The sequence below is a fragment of the Colossoma macropomum genome, unplaced genomic scaffold (genome assembly GCF_904425465.1).
Source record: "Colossoma macropomum unplaced genomic scaffold, Colossoma_macropomum, whole genome shotgun sequence".
In the NCBI taxonomy this organism is placed as follows: domain Eukaryota; kingdom Metazoa; phylum Chordata; class Actinopteri; order Characiformes; family Serrasalmidae; genus Colossoma; species Colossoma macropomum.
This window is the reverse complement of record NW_023494807.1, coordinates 31980187-32003426: the sequence shown is the minus strand read 5'-3', so window position 1 is coordinate 32003426 and position 23240 is coordinate 31980187.

Here is a 23240-nt window from a genome sequence, read left to right as displayed (position 1 = left end):
AATAATAATCTAATATCAGCAACATCATCATCATCATCATCATCATGACTATCATTACAGTCCTTTGTGAAAGTCTGAGCACCCCTATCAAGTTACATGCTAATCTGTCCTCTACTGGTATATTTTTCTGCATATTTTAGTGCAAAATTTCCATTTATGTCTTTAAACATTTTTGAAAAAAAAAACATATTAAATGTGCCATAACTTTTGCACAGGACTCTTCTTGTGTTTTGTTTTTCCCCCAGGGTGTTAAATTCAGTAAATAAAGAGTAGTTGTGCACTAAAGTGTGCAGAAGTGCGTTCACTTATTTTCACTTAGAAAATCAACGAAACATCAAAATTTGACCGGGGTGCACAAACCTTTGCACATGGCTGTATGTCGATGTGTCTGTTTAGTTTAACTGTTTGGTTAATCAATACATCATTATATTATATCAGGTGTGCTGGACGTTCACGTGATGGCTGGAGGCGTCCAGGAGAAATCTGGAACCAAACCATGTTCTTCAATCCAGCCCTCAAGGTACCAACTTTAAAAGATGGTTCTTCAGGGATTCTTTAGCAATGAACCCTCAAAGTGCTTTTTGCATGGTTAAAGGGTTCTCTGCATGGTGGAATGGTTGTATATGGTTCTATGTAGAACCTTTTTGAAAGCCTGACATTTTAAACAACAGCAGAACCCTTTTTGGTACTAGATAGAACCACAAACACTTTTAAAAAAGATGGTTCTTCAAGGGTTGATGACAATGTGTTGTATATGGTTCTATACCAGAAAGGGTTCTTCTATTGCTACGAGCTTGACATCATAGCAACAGCAATAGCAGAACCCTTTTTGGTGCTATACAGAACCCCTTTTCAAAAAGGTTCCATATATAGAACTGTATACAACACATTCTCCATCAATCTGAAGAACGTTTTTACAATGCAATTGCATTTAAACATGCAAATGGCCATTTGAGTGTTCAAGTTCTATACAGAACCATTTTCTTTACTAAAGAACTCTTGAAGAACCATCTTTTTAAAAAGTGTTCGTGGTTCTATATAGTACCAAAAGGGTTCTGCTGTTGTTTACAATGTCAGGCTTTCAGAAGGATTCTGTACAACACATTCTCCAACAGTCTGAAGAACCATTTCACCATGCCGAGAACCATTTAAGCATGCAGTTGTTTTATTGGGATGTTCATGGTTCTGCACAAGACAATCGTCTTTACTAAAGAATCCTTGAAGAACCCTTTTTGATACTATATAGAACACATACTTTTAAAAAAGATGGTTCCTCAGGGGTTCTTTAGTAAAGAAAATGGTTCTGTATAGAACCATGAACACAGAAAGAACCATTTGCATCATGAAAGCGTTCTTCAGATTGATGAGAATGTGTTGTATATGGTTCTATATAGCACCAAAAAGGTTTATTCTATTGCTACAAGCTTGACATCACAGAACCCTTTTTGGTGCTATATAGAACCCTTTTCAAAAAAGGTTCTATTTAGAACTGTATACAACACATTCTCCATCAATCTGAAGAACGCTTTCATGAGCTATTTCACATGCAGAGAACCATTTAAGCATGCAAATGGTTCTCTATAGAACCACTGTCTTTACTAAACAACTCTTGAAGAACCATCTTTTTTAAGCGTTTTTTCATTCACCGTACTTTTTACTTTGTTTATGATTATTTGTATTAATTCTAATCATGCATGATGACTTTATTGATTTCAGAAGCAAAAACACAATATAGAAGATTTTTTTTTATTAATTAACTTTAACAACAGAGAAGAGATAAAGATGTAATGAGTCCTTTTAATATTTCCAATATTTTTCATGCTTGTGAGAATAACCAAAAGACAAATAATAAGAAATAAATAGTAGTAATACGACTAATAACAATAGCCATCATCACTGGAACTGTTATTATTTATCACTATTATATTATGCTCTATTTATTCTCCCAAGCATACTGGACTCCTCCTACATTTACATTTAAAATTTAAGGCTGAATAACAGATAAGAAGCATTTGCAGCTGGTTATCATTAGTAATAATAATCATCCTCATCATTATTAATCATCATAACTGTCATTATTCTACTATAATCTGATGAATTGATTCCTGCACTCACACACCATACAGTTAAAGTGTAAAGTCAAAACACAGATTAGATGCTGATTATCAGTAAATCTGTTGGGATTGTCTGCGTTCGCGCTGGAGCTCGTCTCTCTGCATGCGTGTGCGGCTCCATGCTGGGCTGTAATGTTGCTGTAATTTGCCGGCTGTTGCCTCGGAACAGCACTGAAGACGCAGCAAGAAGCCAATCTGCCATCAAACACGCAGCCGTGGAGGAAATGTGAGCTATAAATAACAAGAAAATACAGTTTTAAAGTCATTTTCGGTAGATCTGAATAGGATCCTCTGTTTGATTCAGAGGTTTAGGGACATGCTATCTAATGCATTCTAATCAAAACCGCCTGACTCCACTGACTTCCACTGACTTCCACTGACTTCCACTGTGATTTTTTTACGTTGCACATTTTTCATATTGTTTTTACTCTTTTGTACAAATATTTCATGATAGATAGACCAATAGAAACAGCCCAAAACAAAAGGAAAGGAAATGTTGCATTAAAAGGCTCATGTCCTACATTTTTCTTGTATTTTATTGTTTCCCTTGACATTTGTGTTGCTTTATGTAACAAAATATTCACAATTCATTTCTACGTGACCATTTCCAACCTCTCTTTATCCCTTAGAATCAAACGGGCTTTTTATTATTGTTACTGTGCCTTTAAGATTGATAAATTGCTACTGTCGGATCAAAACCTTGTAAAAATAGTAACTTTACAGGAGAAGGTAAAAACATACTTTATTTTTAATGTAAGTCAATGGAACCAGAAATCTTTCCAAGTAACTTTGGGCCTTTTATTTTGGTCCATTTATCATCAAATGTATGCACACTGTAAAGGGCAACAGGCATTTTCAAATTATGCCAAAAACTGAAAAATGACAAAACTGCAGCGATATGTAAATGAGCTCCATTCTGATTGGCTGCCCTTTTTCAAAAAACACTCAGAGCTGAAACACTCCTTATAACTTCAGCATGAGCAGGCAGAGATAAATTGCTTTGGATATATGAAATTAGGTTGTTTCTTGTGACATCACAAAAACAACTGGGCCTCATTCTCCAATATCTTCCTAAATTTTTTCTTTAATGTGCTCTTGAGAAAGATCCTAAGAAAAAGTCTGCGTCAGATTCATGGTGCGTTTATAAAGCGCAGAACTGTTCTCACCTTTGCTCTTGAGTGTGTGTAGATTCTGTTCTTACCTAAGAACAAATCCCAAGTAAGAAAACACTGCGGAATGTCAGAATCTTCGTAAAAACTGTGTAAGTGGGTTTTAAGAAGAAATTTCTCCGTAAGAACGGTTGTTGAATGAGGCCCAATGAATTCAAAACAGGCTGTTTTTGCAGCTTTGTGTCCTGATATTGACTGTATTGACTGGGAAGTGAATGATATGTTTTGAAACTTTAAAACTGTTACGTTAAACTCTTAATTTAAAAATAGCAATGGATTTTTTTTCATAATATGGCCTTTTAACACACATTAAAGTAAAGGAGGTTTTCTGCCTTCTCCTCTTTCTGTGATGTCTGATTACAAACCTGACACAAAAATGTATGTATGGTCAAGACCTCTCTGATATGTTAACATCATAGGAGTGGGAAAACGGTCTTAACCTTAACGTACATTAACCCTTTAACAGGCACACAGTGAAAACAACAACAACAACAAAAAACATAAGAGCATAAAAGCACATTATGTATAAACATTCATTTGCATTTAACCACAAAGCTGTAAACCCATTAAAACACAATAAATCAAAGCTAAGGATTTCCTTCTCCTATAATGTGACCATTTTGGTTTTATTGGAGGGGAATTCCACAATTTTTCAAAACGGTTGAGATGTAAACAGAGAGATTCAGAGGGGTTTGGTGTGAAATGGTTCAGATGTCTTTACAGTGGTGGTGATAGGAACCAGGGGTCGCCATGACTACAACACAAATATAGACATTTTATTTACTATCCAGAACCACCAGTGAACCTACACGAGTCCTCTGAGTTTTTATATGGAATATTTATCATTTATTTATAATTTATTTATAGGGTCCATATCCTATAGTTTTATTTTCCACTTATGATGTCCCTTGGAATTAAACAGACTGTGCCTTTAAGACTGATATATGTAAATGAGCTCTGTTATAATTGGCTGCCCTGCATCATGCCCTTATTCAAAAAGCAGTTCTGGGCTGAAACTTCTGTGTGAATGGGCAGGGCTAAACTGCTGTAGGCTGAAGAGGTGGCTATATGTATATATGTTTGTGTGTGTGTGTGTGTGTGTTGGTTTTCATGACAACATAAAATGTTTTTTGCAGTATAATTGTTAAATATGGACTGTACTGGTCTGGTATGTTTGGACGCTTTATTTACACACTACCTCAAACTCTTATTTCAAAAAAGTGAGAAAAATAAAATTATTTTTCATTTTTATTTTCACATTTAAAAATAGCTTTTAGGCCAGTCTTTGTCTCAAACCTCTCGTAAAACAATGTCTCAGACATCTGACGTTGTATTCATAACCACTTCATTTAATAACTTTCTGTGAGGGAGCTTTTAGAGGTGGACGTCTGGTTCCTATGACCACCACTGTGAACAGTTCTGATTCTACATCATAACCACATGCATGTGCAGCAATTTAGCAAAATGTGGAATTCCCCTTTTAAGACGAGTGAGAATACGTAAACGTTAGCGTGGAAGTTTCAAGCGGAGGCCACAGTAAGAGCGTGTAATCCATCACGGGCGCGGCTGAAGGTGGAGGGAGATAAAGTTGACATTGACTGCGGGCCGCAGTTTTTGACAGTGTCCCCTAAACTCTATTAAGAAAAAGCAATGCTTTGGTAGGTACACATTCTGCATGGTTCAGAGGGGAGCGCTTTTTTTTTTTTTCCTTCTTCAATCTCTTTCCAGCTATCATTTTTGAATATCATTAGCGGAGAGCAGTCCATTTTCCATGCTTGCCAGCTCAAGTCCCAGAGAGAGTCGGGCGAGAGAGATAGAGAGAGAGAGAGAGAGAGGGCGAGAGAGATAGAGAGAGATTCAGAAGTCTGGTGATTTATCATGGGGTGTCTTAGGGCCTGCCTGTGCATTGACATTAAGGGCTGATGATAGGAGCGTGTTGGTGGGATATTAACGGCCTGTTATCATTTCAAATCTTTCGCTCGCGCTCCCCTCGACCGCCGGCGTTCCCACGCGCGCTCCTGTGTGGTTGTGACGGGCCCGCTCTCCTCATGACTGGACTCGATCACCTGTGACAGTTTTGATTGGATGTCACTTTTCCCCTGTGCGCAGTTTGTCTGAGCGGTTAAGAGGTAATTGTGTGACATTAGCATTAGCATGGAGGCGAAAGGGGGGGGGACGTGTTTCTCGCTTTGTCTCTGAAGTTGGGGGGGCCGCGGACGGCGGTTATAAATGGCCTCCATTTCCCAAACCGCTCTGTTCTCCATTGTGGAACGCAGCGCCGCGGGGCAGAAGAGGGGGGTTGTGGGTAAAACAGGGCTGAGAGTGAGGCGCCTTTTCTCAAGGGGGCGTAAAAAAGACGTGGAAACATACTTCAGGTAGGCTGGAATCAGTCAGAAACGCTAACCGGTCCACACTCCTCTGGCTGGGCTCGACTCTCCGGCCGTCTTGTCACATCTCGGCACAAGTGCGAGCTCAATAAAGCAATGGTTCAACAAAAATGGACATCCTCACCCCAAAACGCAGTAAATCAGCCAAGACGTGTTTCTATCTTTAGCTACGAGGACAAGCAATTGACTTGGTATGACATACTGTTATCTGTAGACATGGATGAAAGGTTGTCATACAGTAAAGTGCAAATATCAGGGAATATTAAGAAAATTACACAATAAATATTAAATAAAATCAAATGTTTCAGTATTTATGGTGCCCACTCTTTCCTTTATTACTCTTATCATTCTCTTCAGGGGAAATGCTTTCAGTTTTCCATAGAAATATGCAGGGGTATTTTTCCACACCTCCAAAGTTCAGTCTTAGAAGTTGGTTGCACTTTCTACATCTCATGATCCAAGTAATCCCAGTTACAATGTAAACTCATCAGAAGGATGGACAGAAACACCTGTGGATGTTTTCAGATCTGAAGCAGCTTGATTTTCTCCTCTCTCTCAGAGATGAAAGCTTTAAGTGCTGTTTATCTGATGGGGCAGTTTTAGTGTCTAGTAGGTCTTGCAGGTGGTTGTTAGGAGTCTCAGACTGCTGTGTTTAGCCAAGTACTGTGGCTAAAAACTGTGGCAACGATCCCAAAGCAGGGATCAGCAAATTAAACAACCTTGGGAGCCACAATATTAAAGCTCTGCTTTAAGTTTTAGCTCAGCTATAGCCGTTTTTCTCGCATCTCTGGCAGGAAACTTTTCCAAAAGTAGAATAGTTTCTCGTAAAACGTCTCTTAACATTTGACTTTTTACAAATTTTACAAACTTTTTTCCTGTGGAATGGTAAATTAGGACGAGAATCTGACTTCAGCTTTGTGACTTTTTAGTGTTCGTCAGTTTCTTGTTGCAGATTAAACGTATCAGGAAACCAGCTGGAGTGATTATAAACACAAATAAGTCCATTCATCTCCAAATTATCGATGTACGTCTTAAATCTCTCTCTTTGCCGTTTCGTTAGCTACTAGCTAGGCAAGACTGTCTGCGTTGCTATGGTGACCAGCAGAATGCGCTGATCTTCAGGGTTAAAGGGTGAATCAGCAGTTCTACATTAACTCCAGAGTTTAAGACCATTTATTGTTAAACTGTGTTGAACGATCAGCAGAGCTTTATTTTACTGTAAAGGAGGATTATTTTATTTTTACCTACTAATCTAATTCAGCTGTGGAGCCACAACAGGGCAGTAAAAGAGTCGCATGTTGCTGACCCCTGTCCTAAAGGCTGAACTCTGTCCATAATTTTGCCCATGTTTGTAGAGTCATACAGTGTCAGAAACCACATAATCAATTCTATTGGTGATTACTGAACAAGTCCATATGCAATCCGGCATGTAGACATGCAGTTAGCACCATGCTACTTGGTAGGTTAAGCTTCTAGTACTTGTTGGCCACATTAGCCTTGTAGCTCCAGTGCAAAACTAAAGCACCAAACATCTCTCGGCTGATCGACCACGTTTGCAGTGAATGGTAAGGTGTTTAGAAACCCTCCTCTATAGCTCTATAGCTCCACCTTGCCTTGCTGGCGTACACTTTGCTCGTGTAGCAGTGACACTAATGTGATGTGACTTGACGTGAATGGTCCACCAACCAAATGATGTCTGTTCAACATGGTCCTGTGGCCAGTGATTCTTATGGACATTGAGGCTCCCGTCCATGTAGGACTTTCTGAACAGCCTTTGAAAGTCATGATTCTTGTAACACTATAAGGCCTCCCACAGCCCTCTTAAATATTGATGGTCCAATAGGCTGATTAGGCCCGTCCTGCTCCGCTTTAGGCAGCCTGGTGATAAACTGGCGGTCATTAAACACACCACGCAGAGTGTGAACAAACATCTCTAATCACAGCCTCTTAAAGACTCTTAATGAGCTGATGTAATTAGCCGGCACAGAGTAAATCTTTTCTCTCCCCGATCTGTTTGCCAGGCTAATTTGTCTGGTATAGATTAGTGGACTGGGGGGAGGTGGGGGGGTGGATGGGGAGAGAGAGAGATGTTTGGCCAGTGATTTGTCTGCCATTGATCTTAAGCAGAGAGCTTGGGTCTGTTTAACTCTTCCTACAGTGTAAAAAAACTGAATATTATTGTCCTTTGAGCTAACATAAAATATCGTTTTTGGTGCTGACATATGACAAACTACACCACACACAACAAAACACAAAATTTGGAGCAAATGGAGGAAAATAACTGACTAACATTAACATATAGACACAGAAATGAACACATCTGGATATAAAGCCAGCAATACAGAACTAGAAATGGCAGATTGGTATTGATCACTGGGGAACCCTCTGTGCCTTCTAGGCCTTCAAAGAAGCCCAAAAGAATTCATGAAATAAAAAAAATACATATCTGTGATTTTATTTCATTTTTTAATATAACTGTCATGCTTGTTTTGTTTTTTAGCATGTATTGTAGTAATATTCATATTTCATTCTTAAGTTTTGGAAACAAAATGGTTAAAACCTGGAAATTTTAAATTGTCCAATCAGGATTGTTTTCTCTGTGATATCGAGGTAGATTTTGAGTTCTCCCATTGGTTAGGACCTCAGGAGCTGAACTAAAGACCTTACACATTAGATTAACAACCAGCTTAATTAGGAAGTGACAGAAGAATCAACCATCAATGATGTTTTGATTTACAGTGGGAGCAAATTCCTGTGAATATATATCACTCTAGTGGAAGTTTTAGTCACTGACTGTGAACACAGTCTAAGCTGATTTTAGTTTGTTGTTAGGAATGGAAAACAGTGGCGGCAGCTCTATGCCAGGACTCTTTACTGAAAGAGTCACTGAGTGCGTTTACATTATTCAAATGGTCATGTAAACAGCTCACTCTGATTTCTTAGATCAGAGTAAGGTCTAGAAATCCGATTAAGAAATTCGATAAAGAGTCTGGATTTTAGCTCAGTAATCAGATTTCTCAGTGCATGTGACTCTTACTCTGATTTCTTTCGGATTTCTGGAAACTGAGTTGCAGCAAACCCTTTTTAAAGCGACGCTGAAACCAAATACATGCTTGACGAAATGATGGATTTAAATATTCTTCATTTTCTAAATGATGTATGTTCATATTTTAGGTGAAGTGGTGCAATGTTTTTTTAAAAAAAGCCACAGCATGAAGTTTGAGTTTTACGTTGTCATGTCTTCTTCTGTGAGTTTATCAGCTGGTTGTAAAGCAGAAATCTGATTACTTTCTGACTCATGTAGATCTAGAGTTTCCCCATTATCTGATTACTCAAGTGCATATAAACGCATTGATCAGATTACTGACAAAATCTGATTTTCTGCAGTTATCGGAATATTAAGTGCATGTAAACACACTCACTGGTCAAGCTTCAAATATCTACATTTTATTCAGAACACCCAAAATATGTTCATGTGAACTGCAGAGCAGAAATTCGCATTCTTGTAGAGCTGTTGAGTTTTGACATTTATGGACCGAACTGAAGGCCTGGCTCTAATAGTCACAGGTAGGTTTGTCAGTGGTATTGATGGATATCAGTATGGGGCCAATATCAGCCGAAAATGCTGGAAGTGATATGTAAATGAAAATTGAATGAATGTGATCGAATCCTGTAACAGATCCACACTGAAACAGCTCTCACTCCCACTGTGTGCTGTGAAGTAGTGAGCTGTGTAGATCTTCCTGAGGGGTTAATAGAGCGATTGAGGAGTTTTAGTATCATCTTTAATGAAGCTGCATTTCATTTCCATAAACTGTACGTAAGTAAAAGTTTGGATACTGTGAAAGACCTGATACTTCAACAGAGTACAGGATGCCCATTTCCAAAGCCAATAATAAAATAGTTAAAAAAGTCCTATAGTTAAAGAGATTCATCCTTGTTGGCAGTGATCTGCGAACTGTCATCACAGGTAAGATATAAATGAAAAAAAAACGTTTATGACAGTTGTGGCCATATGCTTTTACTGGGTTACTGCAGTGCTGAGAATGATCCACCACCCAAAGTAGTACCTGCTCTGTGAGGGTCCATGGGGGTCCTGACCACTGAAGAACAGGGTAAAAGGGGGCTAACAAAGTATCAGAGAAACAGATGGACTACAGTCTGTAACTGTAGAACTACAAAGTGCACCTATATAGTAAGTGGAGCTCATAAAATGGACAATGAGCGTCGAAACAAGGAGGTGCTCATAATGTTATGTCTCATTGGTGTAGGTTGCAATGAATAATCCTTAATGCACAGTGAATACATCATTTAGAAGTGCCTAGTTTGGGATTTCTGAACAAAAAACAAGATCTTAAAAAGCCCTTAAAATGTATTCCAAGTGTTACTCATTTGAACACAAGTATTAGTGACTTATTACACTTATTAAACTCAAATAAGCCAATAAGAAGTGAATTCAGATGACGATTCCTTCTCAATAATTGTGCATTATTACCACAATTGTAAGCAAATTTTGCAACGCACGACTTCTAGTTATGTAGTAATACAGGTCACAATGAACAAAGCTTAATGAAGAGTAAATAAACCCTTTAAAAGGGCCTAAAGACCCCAAAAATAAAGTGTTACCAAGAAGACACCTTTACTTTTACGACTGTAAATGGAATTCATTACGTAACTAACCATGTCATTAATTATTATGCAATTACGTAATCACATTTAAATGGTACAGCTAAAGGACAGCAGTACCTCTCAGACTTCTAAGGGTTAAAAATCAAGGGCCTGTCCCTTCTGCAAATCTGATAAGAGTAATAGTTCTATTGTGAGACGATTTCCGCGCCCGAGTCCGGCCTTGATCCTGCAAATGTCCTCTTCCCCTCCGCCGGCGTGGATAGAGGGGTATAAACCTCAATCCTCCTTTCTGCCAGGGAGAAAAAAAAGAAAGGGAACGCAGAGGAGAAAGAGAAATCCAAGAGGATCAGGAGAGAGAGCGAGCGGGAGAGAGAGAGAAGGGCCAAAAGATCGGCTCCGCTGGCGAGTTTCTGGCCTATTTCTGCCTGCGTTTCTCTCCTCTGGCCACAGAGCCATGCTAGCCCACTTTTTTTCAGCCGCCGCGGACGCATTCCCCCTCTATACGCTGGGCTGATCCATTTGTTTTTATCCCAATCCTGGATTTAGAGAGATACAAAGCTGATTAGGCAACAAAAGCATATGGGAAGATAAAGGACACTTAGGTAATGGGTTTTGACAGCCTCTTTTTAGCGTGCTGAATTAAAAGGCGACTCATCCTCTTTCTCCTGCTTTTTGCTCTAAATATGTTTGTTATTCTGTTTCTTTGCCAACTACTTTTGAGGAGGCTGCTGTGACTGTTTGGGGGGAGTTGCTGGAGGGGGGGTGGGTAAAGGAGTTTTTGGTTGTGGCTTAGCAAGACACTCTGAGAAGTCTGTAAAGCCAATGCAGAAAAGCTAGGCTAAATCCTCTACTGAGGGGCCGTTATTGCCTTTTTTTGTTCTCCGGCTCCAGAATGCCAGAATGCACTAGACCAACACACTGTGTCTGTTTTTTTTACCCTCATTTGCGTCTAATCTCTCAAAAAAAGTTCACTTTTTGAAAGACCTACATCAGGTGAACGTAACCTTAAGATATAGCGCATCAGTGCTGTCAGAGCAAAACCTCGTATCTCCAAAATGGTAACTTTACAGGAGAAGGAAAAAACCTACTTTACTTTTAATGTAAGTCAATGGAACCAGACATTTTCCAAGTCATTTTTGGGCTGTTTCTGTTGGGCCATTTATCATGAAATTTATTCACTATGTAAATGGCAACAGGCATTTTCAGATTATGTTAAAAACTGAAAAATGGCAAAAATGGAGATACAAGGTTTTGTTCTGACAGCAGTCATATGGTTGCTGTTCAAAGAAAAGCACGTCTTTACAAGGGAAGGTAAAAACGTTCCTAACTTTGGTAGCACCTTATTTGAAGGCTACTTACCTACAGATATGCATAAACATTGAATAACATATTTATGACATGTTAATACAGCAATACTTGAATGTTTATGAACTCTTTAAGCCAACAATTTCAAGATGTCTCATGCAGAAGATGACATTGCATTGACATAAGGAGCCTTAAACTGAAAGTGATGGCCATTTGGTCCATTTATAACATTGTTATGAAGCATTATTCCCAATTAATTTAGTTATAACAGCTATACATTTATGCTATTACTTTGCTGAACAACATCTACATCTGCAGCCACACAGTATTTGTACTTAAACTCAGGTAGAAATGTGTAGAGCTGATATAGTAATATGTTTTAATGAGGCCTCAGCATTTCAGTTCACTCGTCTGGCAAAGATGCTTTATAACAGTGTTATAAATAGTGCTAACATCCCTTACTTTGGTTTAAGGCCCCTCTTGACAATAAAAAAAAGTAATTGACATTATGTTTACAAACACTTCATGTCATATTGAGATTTTTGGCATAAATACTTATTTCTAACAGTGTATCAGTAAGTAAGTGCTATTTTTCAGCTTCAGAGAGGAAGTAACAGTAAACGTATGGTCGGTTATGGATCAGTCGTCAATCAATTTAATCAGAAAAGCCCATAATACAGAATAAATAGACAACATGGATTATGAATATAAGCAAAAGTCTGTTTCAGGATGCCTCAGTCTGTCAGTCGGTCTCAGGCTGTGAGCAAAAAACAGAGCATATATAATAGTGACATATAAAGCCATAAACAGGCCGACTTGAACATCGTCTTAATGTTAAGCTGTTCATCTCAACTCAAAACTGACTCATATTTTTACAAACAAACAAACAAACAGCTTCTTAAAGTCCACATGGTCGAGTGAAACCAGCTTCTTGCCTCTTCCAGTAATGCCCTCAATTTGCGGCTTTGCATGGAAGAAAACATATTTACTCACATTCTTATGTTTCCTAAAAATCAGCCTATTGCAAACAACACTGAGACGGTGTTTACACACTTAGTGAAGATAAAGGGGGAGATAAGAGAGAGAGAGAGAGAAAGAGAGAGAGAGAGAGAGAGAGAGAGAGAGAGAGAGAGAGAGTGGATTACCAAGTGCTCACTCTGCGGGTGTTTGTTTTTGTACAAAGATGCTCTTAGAAAATACTTAAACATTTGTATATACAGTATATAATAAATATGGGACACAATAATACATATTGAAACTTACATACCTACAATACATGTAGGAAATATTACTACTACATATATGTATGTACTTCATTATATACATATAATACATATAGGACATATTATTACTACATATAGATACTTAATTATATATGTATAATACATATGGGACATATTATTATTACATATAGATACTTAATTATATATATATAACACATGTGGGACATATTATCATTGCATATATATACTTAATTATATACATATAATATATACAGGACATATTATTATTACATATAGATACTTAATTATATACATATAATACATATAAGACATATTATTATTACATATAGATACTAATTATATGCATATAATACATATAGGACATATTATTACATATAGATACTTTGTTATGTACGTATAATACATACGGGACATATTCTAAGTGCATATATATATATATATATATATATACATACATATATATATGTAATGCTTGCAGGACATATTGTTATACATAGATACTTTCAAATATATTATATATTATTATTATATTATGATTGCTTGTAGAAACATAACTACATATACACATATATACTTTTTATTATGTATTCATACTTATATATTATACATATGGGACATATGCATGAAACAACGTCCTGGCAGGATAAGAAAACAGATATATGTATATGTGTGTGTGTATGTTTTTGTGTGTGTGTGTGTGTGTGTGTGTGTGTATGTTTGCATCAGGGGGTCCTCAGCCTGCAGGAGTGTGTGAGGGTATTAATCTGAGCAGACTCTTGGCAAACAGCCGCACAGCCGGGGCTTAGGCCGGGCCGAGTCTGAGAGAAAAGTCCGAAATCTTCACATTAGCTCCCTGCGCTTCTTCAGCTCAGACCGTAAGCTCTCAAAATGGGGAGCGCAAACAAACCATACCCCCCTTTCACACACTGACACCCCACCCTGTTGCCCTCCACGACCCGTGAGAAGGCACGGCAGCCTCAGTCAGCCGGAGTCGTAAAATCAGAAGGATTTGGAAATCGAGATTGCGTGCAGTTTATACAGCATGGAGAGAAGGAGAAGAGGGAGATGGAGGAGGAAGAGGAAGATGAGGAAGAGGAGGAGGATGAGGGAGCCGCTGTAGGACTTTAAGAAGCCTCCTCCAAAGCAGGGACCAAATCGCATCACTTCTTCCTAAGCTCAGGCCCACTTTACATATTAGCCAAAGCCAAACGCAGGTGATTTCACAGCCGGTAGGACAAACGCAAAAATACTCCACTGATTATTTTAAATGTGTTTTATACTGAAAATCAGTCAAGTGAAGGTCTTAAAGGGTCCCACGTCCTACTTTTTTATTGCATCTTTCCTCTAAGACAAATAGACTTGTGGATATATGTAATAAAAAAAAGTTATCATTCATAAGATAGATAGATAAATCACCTTATTAATCTCAGAGGGAAAGTCATCTATTACAGCAGCACAAAGTACAATAAAGAGCGAAACAAGAGCAAAAGTAATGTCGTACGCTTTAATACAGATGCATAAATAGAAGAAGTAAAGATATATGATAAAATATACTAAAATAACCATATGATTATAATGTGCAATACGAGAATAAAGTAAAATCGCATAAATATTACACAGGTAAGAATGCAGTGGTACATGTCACGTCCAGTGGATGAACAGAGTGACTATGAACTGTAAACGATTACATATATTAACAGTTGTCCAACATGCATGGATGTATAAACAAAGTGGCAGTTCAATATGCAATATGTATGGAGGTATAACTCAATATAATTCAAACAGGCTGATTTTTTGTTACTGTGCCTTTAAGACCAATATGTAAATGAGCTCTGTTCTGATTGGCTGCCCTGGATTACACCTCATTTAAAAAGCAGTCTGAGCTGAAACACTCCTTATAGCTTATAAGTGCAAATGGGCGGAGCATAATGGCTGTTGGCTGAATGGATATATATATATATATATATATAATATATATCGCTGTTGTCGGAAGAAAACCTTATATCTCTATTTTTGATGTTTTTTGAGATAATTTGAAAATATCTGTTGCCCTTTACATGATATGTGAATTTCATGATGAGTGGACTAAAAGAAATGACCCGAAATGACTTGGAAACATTTCTGGTTCCATTGACTTACATTAAAAGTAAAGTAGGTTTTTCCTTCTCCTGTAAAGTATATATAAAGTTATATATACATATACATCAATGCATATCATAGCATATAAGCAGGCTATTTTTGCAGCTTAGTTTACATATATGAACTGCTTAGACTGGGGCGTAAACAGTATGCTTTGAAATGTGTAAACACTACAGCAAACACTGAAAAAGTTGCTTTACCGTGACATGGGCCCTTTAAATGAAAGGTATTTTTTCTGTGATGAATTCGTCGTTGGAAACTTCATAATAATTTCATCCCGTACCAAAATAACACAGACATTTTGCGGGTGATAAAAGTTTAATAACCATTAAACAGTGTATATATTTTCACAGATGTAAGTAAGTTGTTAATCAAGAGCTAGGAATTGAGTTAAATGGAGAAACCTCACCAAAAAAAAAGATCAGATGAAGGGAAATGAAAATTAGATTACGACTCCAGGGCTGCAGAAGTTCACGGCTCATTTGAGGGGTTTCTTAATGAAAGAGTTTCCTCCTCCCCCGCTGATGAGAAATATTAAACATTAAGGAGTAATTCACCCCGGATTCCTCAGCATTTCAGCGGGTAAGGTTTTTATTTTTTTGCTTTAGTTAAAAGTCATCACTGATCTGCAAATTAACAATGAAAGCATAATGGATATCATGGTGGTTGATTATTATTGTTTTTCAAATAAATGATTTGATTTGCTTGTAGCATTTTAATCAAATGTGGCGATGACTGACTTTCTAGTCTCGCCAACTTCATCATTCTACTGAATGGATTTTGCTCTGTATCTAGATGTGGCAAATGAACAGTCTGGTCTTTTTGGAGGCTTAGTGTCCACCAGATCATCTGCTTTGACCAATATAAATATATGGATATTATAATAATAATAAATGGATAAATAATGCAAAAACTATTGAGAGGCCAAAAACACTATTTACATGTCATCGGTGAGCTTTTACTTTTACATAGTATGTGTGGGAGATATTACTGCAAATAGGTACTTACATGTATAAAATAGCAAATTTACATATTTACATATATGTACATATATATATAACGTATGGGACATATTATTACATGTATGTATTGACATATATATAATACATGTGGGGCATAGCATATATATGTATATATATATATGTTATAGCATGTAAATATATATATGTCATATATGTCATAGTATTATTACTTGTAGATACAAATATTACACACACACACACACACACACACACATATATATATATATATATATGTGCATATATATAGATGAGACATGTTTTTATTGTAGCATATATACTTTCATATATATGCTACATATGGGACATATTGTTACGACATATGGATACTTAAATATACATAATATATATGGGGCATATTATTATTACATGTGGGGCATAGCATTATTACTCTCTCTCTCTCTCTCTCTCTCTCTCTCTCTCTCTCTCTCTCTCTCATATATATATATGTATGTGTGTGTGTGTGTGTGTGTGATATTTGTATGTACCAGTAATAATACTATGACAAATATCTGACATATATATAGTTACATGCTATGACATATATATACTTGCATATATATGGGACGTGTTTTTATTGTATCATATATACTTACATATACATGCTACATACGGGACATATTGTTACTACATACGGATACTTAAATATACATAATACATATGGGACATATTATTATTACCTATAGGGACTTATATATGCACAAAACATATGGGACACATTACTACATATACCTACTTACAACTATAAAATATACCTGTGTTATGATTTTATATAGGTACTTTTTGGGTATATCTGAACAATATGTGTTAATATTGTGATAATATTGAAAACCATGATCTGTTTGGTCATCGATATCATGATGGAAAATCTCCCATCGTCCCATCCCTCACCCAGAACTGATAGAAAGCAGAGAGAGGGCAGGGGAAATAAGATTTTATAGATGGAAATGACTGAAATGGCTTGTGCGGAGTGAAAAAGAAGGTAAGAGCGAGAGGCAGAAGGAAGAAGGGAGTGAGAGAGAGAGAGAGAGAGAGAGGGAGGGAGAAGGACGAGGGCAGCGTGGGGCTGAAATGAAGGGGGTCCGCAGAGATTGGGCCGTCTATCTGCTGGTTGCCCCGGGCGACTGGACGAGTAAAGTTGCTAATGATCTCATCGACGTCAAATCTCTGCGATGTCAAACTGCAAGCAGCTCCATCAGGGAAATGAGACATTGGACAGCATGTCCTGAGGTGCATCGCCCGCGCACACTTACTTTACAAGGCAGCCAGGCAGCCAGATTAAACGGGACGGGGCAGATTGGCACAGGACGGCCGGCTTGCTCCCTGCTGCAGCAGTAATAACTAATGAACTGCTTGATAATGACTGGGTAATGTAAGCGGGGGGCAATTTAAAACAGATATATGGAAATATTTTAAAGGAATCCTCCAGCATGTTTATAATTGACAGTCTGTCGGCTGTATCTGTAGCGTATGGTCATTTACCACAGACAATAATTCCAACAGGTTCCCTGTATTGTAAGAGAACAGGAAAAATGTTGGCCTGAAATACATTTATAATAGAAGCCAATGGGCAGGTGCATCTGTCCATTGGCTTCTGTTATACAGTCGCACACAAAAGTTTGGTCAAATTACACATTTTGTTTTCCTAAGTAAAATTAAGTTAACACATCCTCTGCGGAGAACACACTTAAACATGACATTGTTTTGTTTATTTCCTGAATTTAACACATTGGAAATAAAATAAAACATATCAAAACATGCTCAAAATGTGCCATAACTGTCGCACATGCCACATTTCATGTTCTTTCGCTATGTTAAATTCAGCAAATTAACAGTAATTGCGCCTTAAACTGTGCAGAAGTGTGTTCTCTGTACAGGACATGTAACTTATTTTTATTTTGAATTGTGCTCCAGATGCAGCTGATAGAGATAAGCTTGAAGTATTTGAAGTATTTCTTTAAGCATTTTTCATTTCTTAACATTTTTTGTTAATATAAAAGGGTCCATGTCATGGATGAACAAATTTGACTCACTTTCTTTTAAATAAAACGGGTTGTGATGTAGTTTGTAAACACTCTTTGATCTTCCTTTCAGCACCACTTGTGGAAACTGAGCTGCATTTTGAATTGTTTTTGTGATCTCACACATATATCTGACTGTTCAGCCTACAGCCGTTTAGCTCTGCCCACTCACTCTGAAGTTACAAGGAGTGCTTCAGCCTAGACTGCTTTTTGAATAAAGGCACAATACAGGGCAGCCAATCAGAATAGAGCTCATTTACATATATTAAGCTTAAAGGCACAGTAACAAAAACAGCCTGTTTAAGTCAAAGGGATAAAGAGAGGCTGGAAAATAGTCGTGTACAATTCATTATGACATAAAACAACACAGATGAACATCAGGGAAAAATAAGGGGAATGTAGGATGTGGGCCCTTTAAACTGCTGTTGTACTCCATAGTCATTGACAAAAATAATGGTAAAAAGAGGAAATTGTTGTATGAAAGTAATTAAATTATGCCACATGCGTAGCTTCAGTTAAGTAGAGTCAGCATGGATGGACTTTGCTACTTCAACATCAATCCTCTGGGTTCTGAGGTCAGTTTCTCAATTTGTTCATCTCTTCTTAAACTCTCCTTTAAAGGCTCTTCATATAATATGATCCTCATATGATTCATATCTAAATGCTCCGTTATCTTCATCACTACTTTCCAAAACCGCTGCAGCAGCTTCAGCAGCTGTAAACTCTCTGCACGCTGTTTCACATGAGTCTCCGATGTGGACTGAATGAAGAATGAAGGGTGTCTGGCGTGATGGTCAGTCCTTAGTGATTTAGTGTCCATTGGTCAGTTTCACACAGAATGTAGACGGACACACCAATCCACCAGTTCCACACGGTGAGAGGCAGATGACGTGTATCTCAGCCCCTCTTCAAAGGCTCATAACTCCGGATGTGAGTCTCGTATGATCTCGTGATGAGATGGAATGGAAAGGGCGACTCTACAGATTCAGGAAGTGTTTGAACTGGATTTCTGCGCTGGATCATCACAAAGATACAGACACAGATATAGAAACGTCAAACTCACATGCAGGTGAGTTCGTGGAGTTTGAGTGTTAAATGCAATTACAGCTAATATCAACCTATGTTCATAAAAGTGACCAAAAGATCTCCACTCCGCTGAAATAAAATAAAGAATAATAAACTGCTCAGGCGCATTTGTCTCAGGGTTATGATATCGGACAGATTCACTATTAACCAAAACGTTACTGATTGAAATGATTGAAACGCTTCACTTTCTCATCCATCATGGTAAAATGGCTAAAATCAGTTAAAATGGTTCAATTAATTCTATCAAAAGGCCACTATCTACAAGTGAAGTGGCCGCCGTATCTCAGACTGAGATAACTGAGCATAACCGAAACGAAGAAAACACAGCAATGAGTAGCATGCACTGGGCTTCACATGCGTGAGAACTGAAAACCAGTAACTACTGCTCTGTGCTGTTTGCTCAGATGTGTTTTCGAATGAAGTTTGAAAGCCAGTGCATTACACCGTCACTTGAAGACTGAACATGAATGTGAATATGTATTTAAACCTGTCGATTTGAGCCAGAACTCCCTTTGCAGCGTTTTCTCTCTTTGGCCCAACAGCCAGCACTCGATAGCTACCAACCAAGATCAGCCATTTGTGCGTGTGATGGTTTGTGTGGGAACCCCTGGTCTAAAGTGAGATTTTGCACAGTTACACCTTGGATGAGCATCTAACACTACTATTGATTAAATGGATTCAATTTAATAGGAAAAATTAGTACTTTCAATAAAAGGACTGTTAGATGTTCGATCAAGGTATAACCCTGGGAAATCTATCACTTTAGAGCAATCAGAACAAGTTCTGTGGCATCTTTCCTCATTCCTCGACAGAGTTCACACTTCTGTACATTTTAACATACAATTACTGTTTATTTGCTGAAAATCATTAAATATGGCCTTATGGCACATTTGATATTTATGCTTATTTTTTTTCCAATATGTTAAAATTCAGTGAATAAACAGAAATTGTACACTAAAAAAGTTTGCTGAAAATGCATATTCCGTGTGAAGTGTGTTCTCTGTACTGTTAACCTATTTTCACTTAGAAAATCAACATCTGACCAGGTGTGCTCAAACTTTTGCACACGACTGTACATTTACTATGATAAAATGAGTGATAATTCATTTTTTTAGCCATATGTTTCGATCAATTTGTGCTCTGGGAACATACAGACCAAAGAAAACATAACATTTCTAAAATATATAGATATTCATGGATTAATATGTGAGGTTATAGAGACGTCCGGCAGCGAAAACAAAAATACATGCAGAAAACAGCTCAGACTTATCTTCCAGGCTCAAGTGGTCAGTAAGTAAAAACATGTTTCTCTGACCAGACTTAGCCATGACCACGCAAAGCTCTTATCTCCTGATGTTTAGTGAGGGGGATTAGCAAAAGAGACTGACGAAAACAGTCAGGCGCTCACACGACAGCCTGATTCTGTATTCCAGCATCTGCATTCGCGCAGGGCAAACAGCTGGAGCTGAAAAATGAAGTCATAGAGTCATATTTTCCCAAAGTAGTTAATTTATTAACTAAATCACGATTGCTAAACCCACAGCTCAACAAATTTTTAGGTTTGTAATTTAAGAGCGGCGGTGCAAATTTCAGAACCGCCCGGCTCTTCGAAATTCCTCTATCCGTTTCATTAAAGCCATATTTATATTTCATATTCCTACGGTGGCCCATAAGTTTTCCTCTTTGCATGATAAACAGCTTTCCAGCATAAAGATCAAGGCTGAGAATATTTATATGGCCCATATTTATTCGCATACAAAAGCAGAAAATTCCACTTTCTGCCAAGGAGTAAATAAATAAATAAATAAACAAACGTCAAAAAATAAATAGCTGCACTAATGAGGTTAACTATTCTGCCTTTTTGAGAGGCTTCACATATTTTCCTGCGGGCCCGGCCCAAATTAATGACAGTAGATCTAATGCCATTGCAGTACTTGGGACTGTGTCCAATACTTTTAAAGCACAGCGTTAATGGAGACTTGGGAAGAGATTGATTTGAACATCAAACAGTACCTTATAGGTCAGCTTCTTTCATGCTGGTGGGTTGGGGTGGGTTTAAAGTTCTGATGTCTCAAACCTGCTCTCTAGATTAACATAATTGTGCCCGGACGGAGTCGGTAGGCACCATAACGATCTATCCTAGGGAATGCGATTGGAGGCCGCCTGACCCTAAAGGACTGAGGATCCCTAAACGAGGCTTATCTATTAAATAACTCACTGTGGAATCTGGTGGAGATTGAAATAAACATTTAGTGTGGACTCAAAAAGTTGGGATTTTTCCTTTCCCAGTCTAATTATAATTATTCCCACCAACCTGTTCCATCCATTCTGATGCATATCCCATTCAAAGGCTAGAAATCTATTATGTGATATCTTATTAGCTATCCATCCATGAAGGAAGTAAATGACATTGCAGTAAGCAAGCCTTCGAAAGAAATGCAAAAGCCCCAACTCTCTGCTGGAGGACACCTTTGTGACTTTGAAAGACTTCTCATGAAAGTGGCCAAAAGATCTCAATGCCATTTCCATAAGCACCAGAGTCAGAGGTGATGTCACCGTGCAACTCGGATGAAATTCATCATCAGCGAAGAGCAGCCATAGGTGAAGACTTACGCTCCGATATGATGAGGCCTGGGCATCATATTCACACAGGAGGTCAGGAACCCACTGAATTTGGTCAAGGTTGGAGCTTCAGTGGACAAAATGTTGCGTGAAGGTCATGGCCGTTCCCTCAAAAGTGGGCTGTAAGGCAAATAACACAAAGCCCTCCTGCTTTTATGTTCTCCAGAATATCAGAGAGGGTTTGAAAGACATTTAGAACAATGAAATTGGCCACTACAGTCTAGCTTCAGAAAGTTGTTCCTCTTGAATCATCTACCATCGTCCCTCCACAACAAATTAAAAAACTTTACTGGATATAAATATGAATGTGGTGAAAATGTAAAGGGACAAAGTGTCCAACGAGATGCTCATTTCTCACCACCCCAAAAATGAGGATCAAATGGATGAAATGTTAAAGGAGCACGAAAGTCGCTGTCCCAAAAGTAGGCTGTATGGAACTTGGAAGTCCTGCAGAATACCTAAAACGATCTGAGAGATATTGAGATAAAATAAATTAAGATTAAGTGACCCTTATTAGTCCCACAACGGGGAAATTTCACCTCTGCATTTAACCCATCTGTGCAGTGAAACTCCACATACACACTAGTGAACACACACACTAGAGGGCAGCGAGCACACGGTAGGCAGCCCTATCCACGGCGCCCGGGGAGCCCGGGTTAGGTGCCTTGCTCAAGGGCACTTCAATCATGTACTGGCGGCTTGGGGGATCAAACTGGTGACCTTCCAGTCACAGGGCTGGTTCCCTAACCTCCATAGATATAACCTCGAAATGTATGCATAAAAAGTGTCCGAAGTGCAATATTTGTGATGGGTTTTTAAAAAACCAAAAATATAAAACATTTCATATTACATTACATGTTTTTAAGCTAAAAAAATAGAAAAATACAATTTATAAGGAACATCAAAATTTTTATGTTGCATAAATTTGTTTTCTCATTGGACGAGGGGGTGGGCTTAGAGTAATCTTTACGGATGTCACTTTGGGCAGCCCTGCTATAGCAAGTTAAAGCCATGGCCTTTATACTGATCCAGAATAAGAACCAACAGAACAAATGAACCAGTGTAAATGTGGGAGAACAGCCTGAATGGGTGAGATCACTCTAAAGCACAATGAATGGGAAAAACATTTTAGGACAGTGGGAGCAGAGGAAAAATCATTTTTTTCAAAATTGTGGACCAGGAAAGAACGCTCTAGAATACTGTGACTAAGGAAAAAATTTGTAAATGGGGAGAATTTTCTAGAATAGTGGGAATGGGGGAAGAACATCCTAGAACAGTGTGAATGGGGAGAAGAGTTTAGATGGATGGGAATGGAGTAAGAAAACTTTTGAACAGTATGAATACTGAGAATATTCTAGAGCAGAGGGTTTAAGGTAGAGTATTCTCAAACAGTAATAATAAGGTAGAACATTTCAGAAGAGCGGCAATGGGTGAGAACACTCTAGGATGTTGTGATTAGGGAAGAACAAACTAGAAAAGTAGGGATGGGGGAATGGCATCTTAGA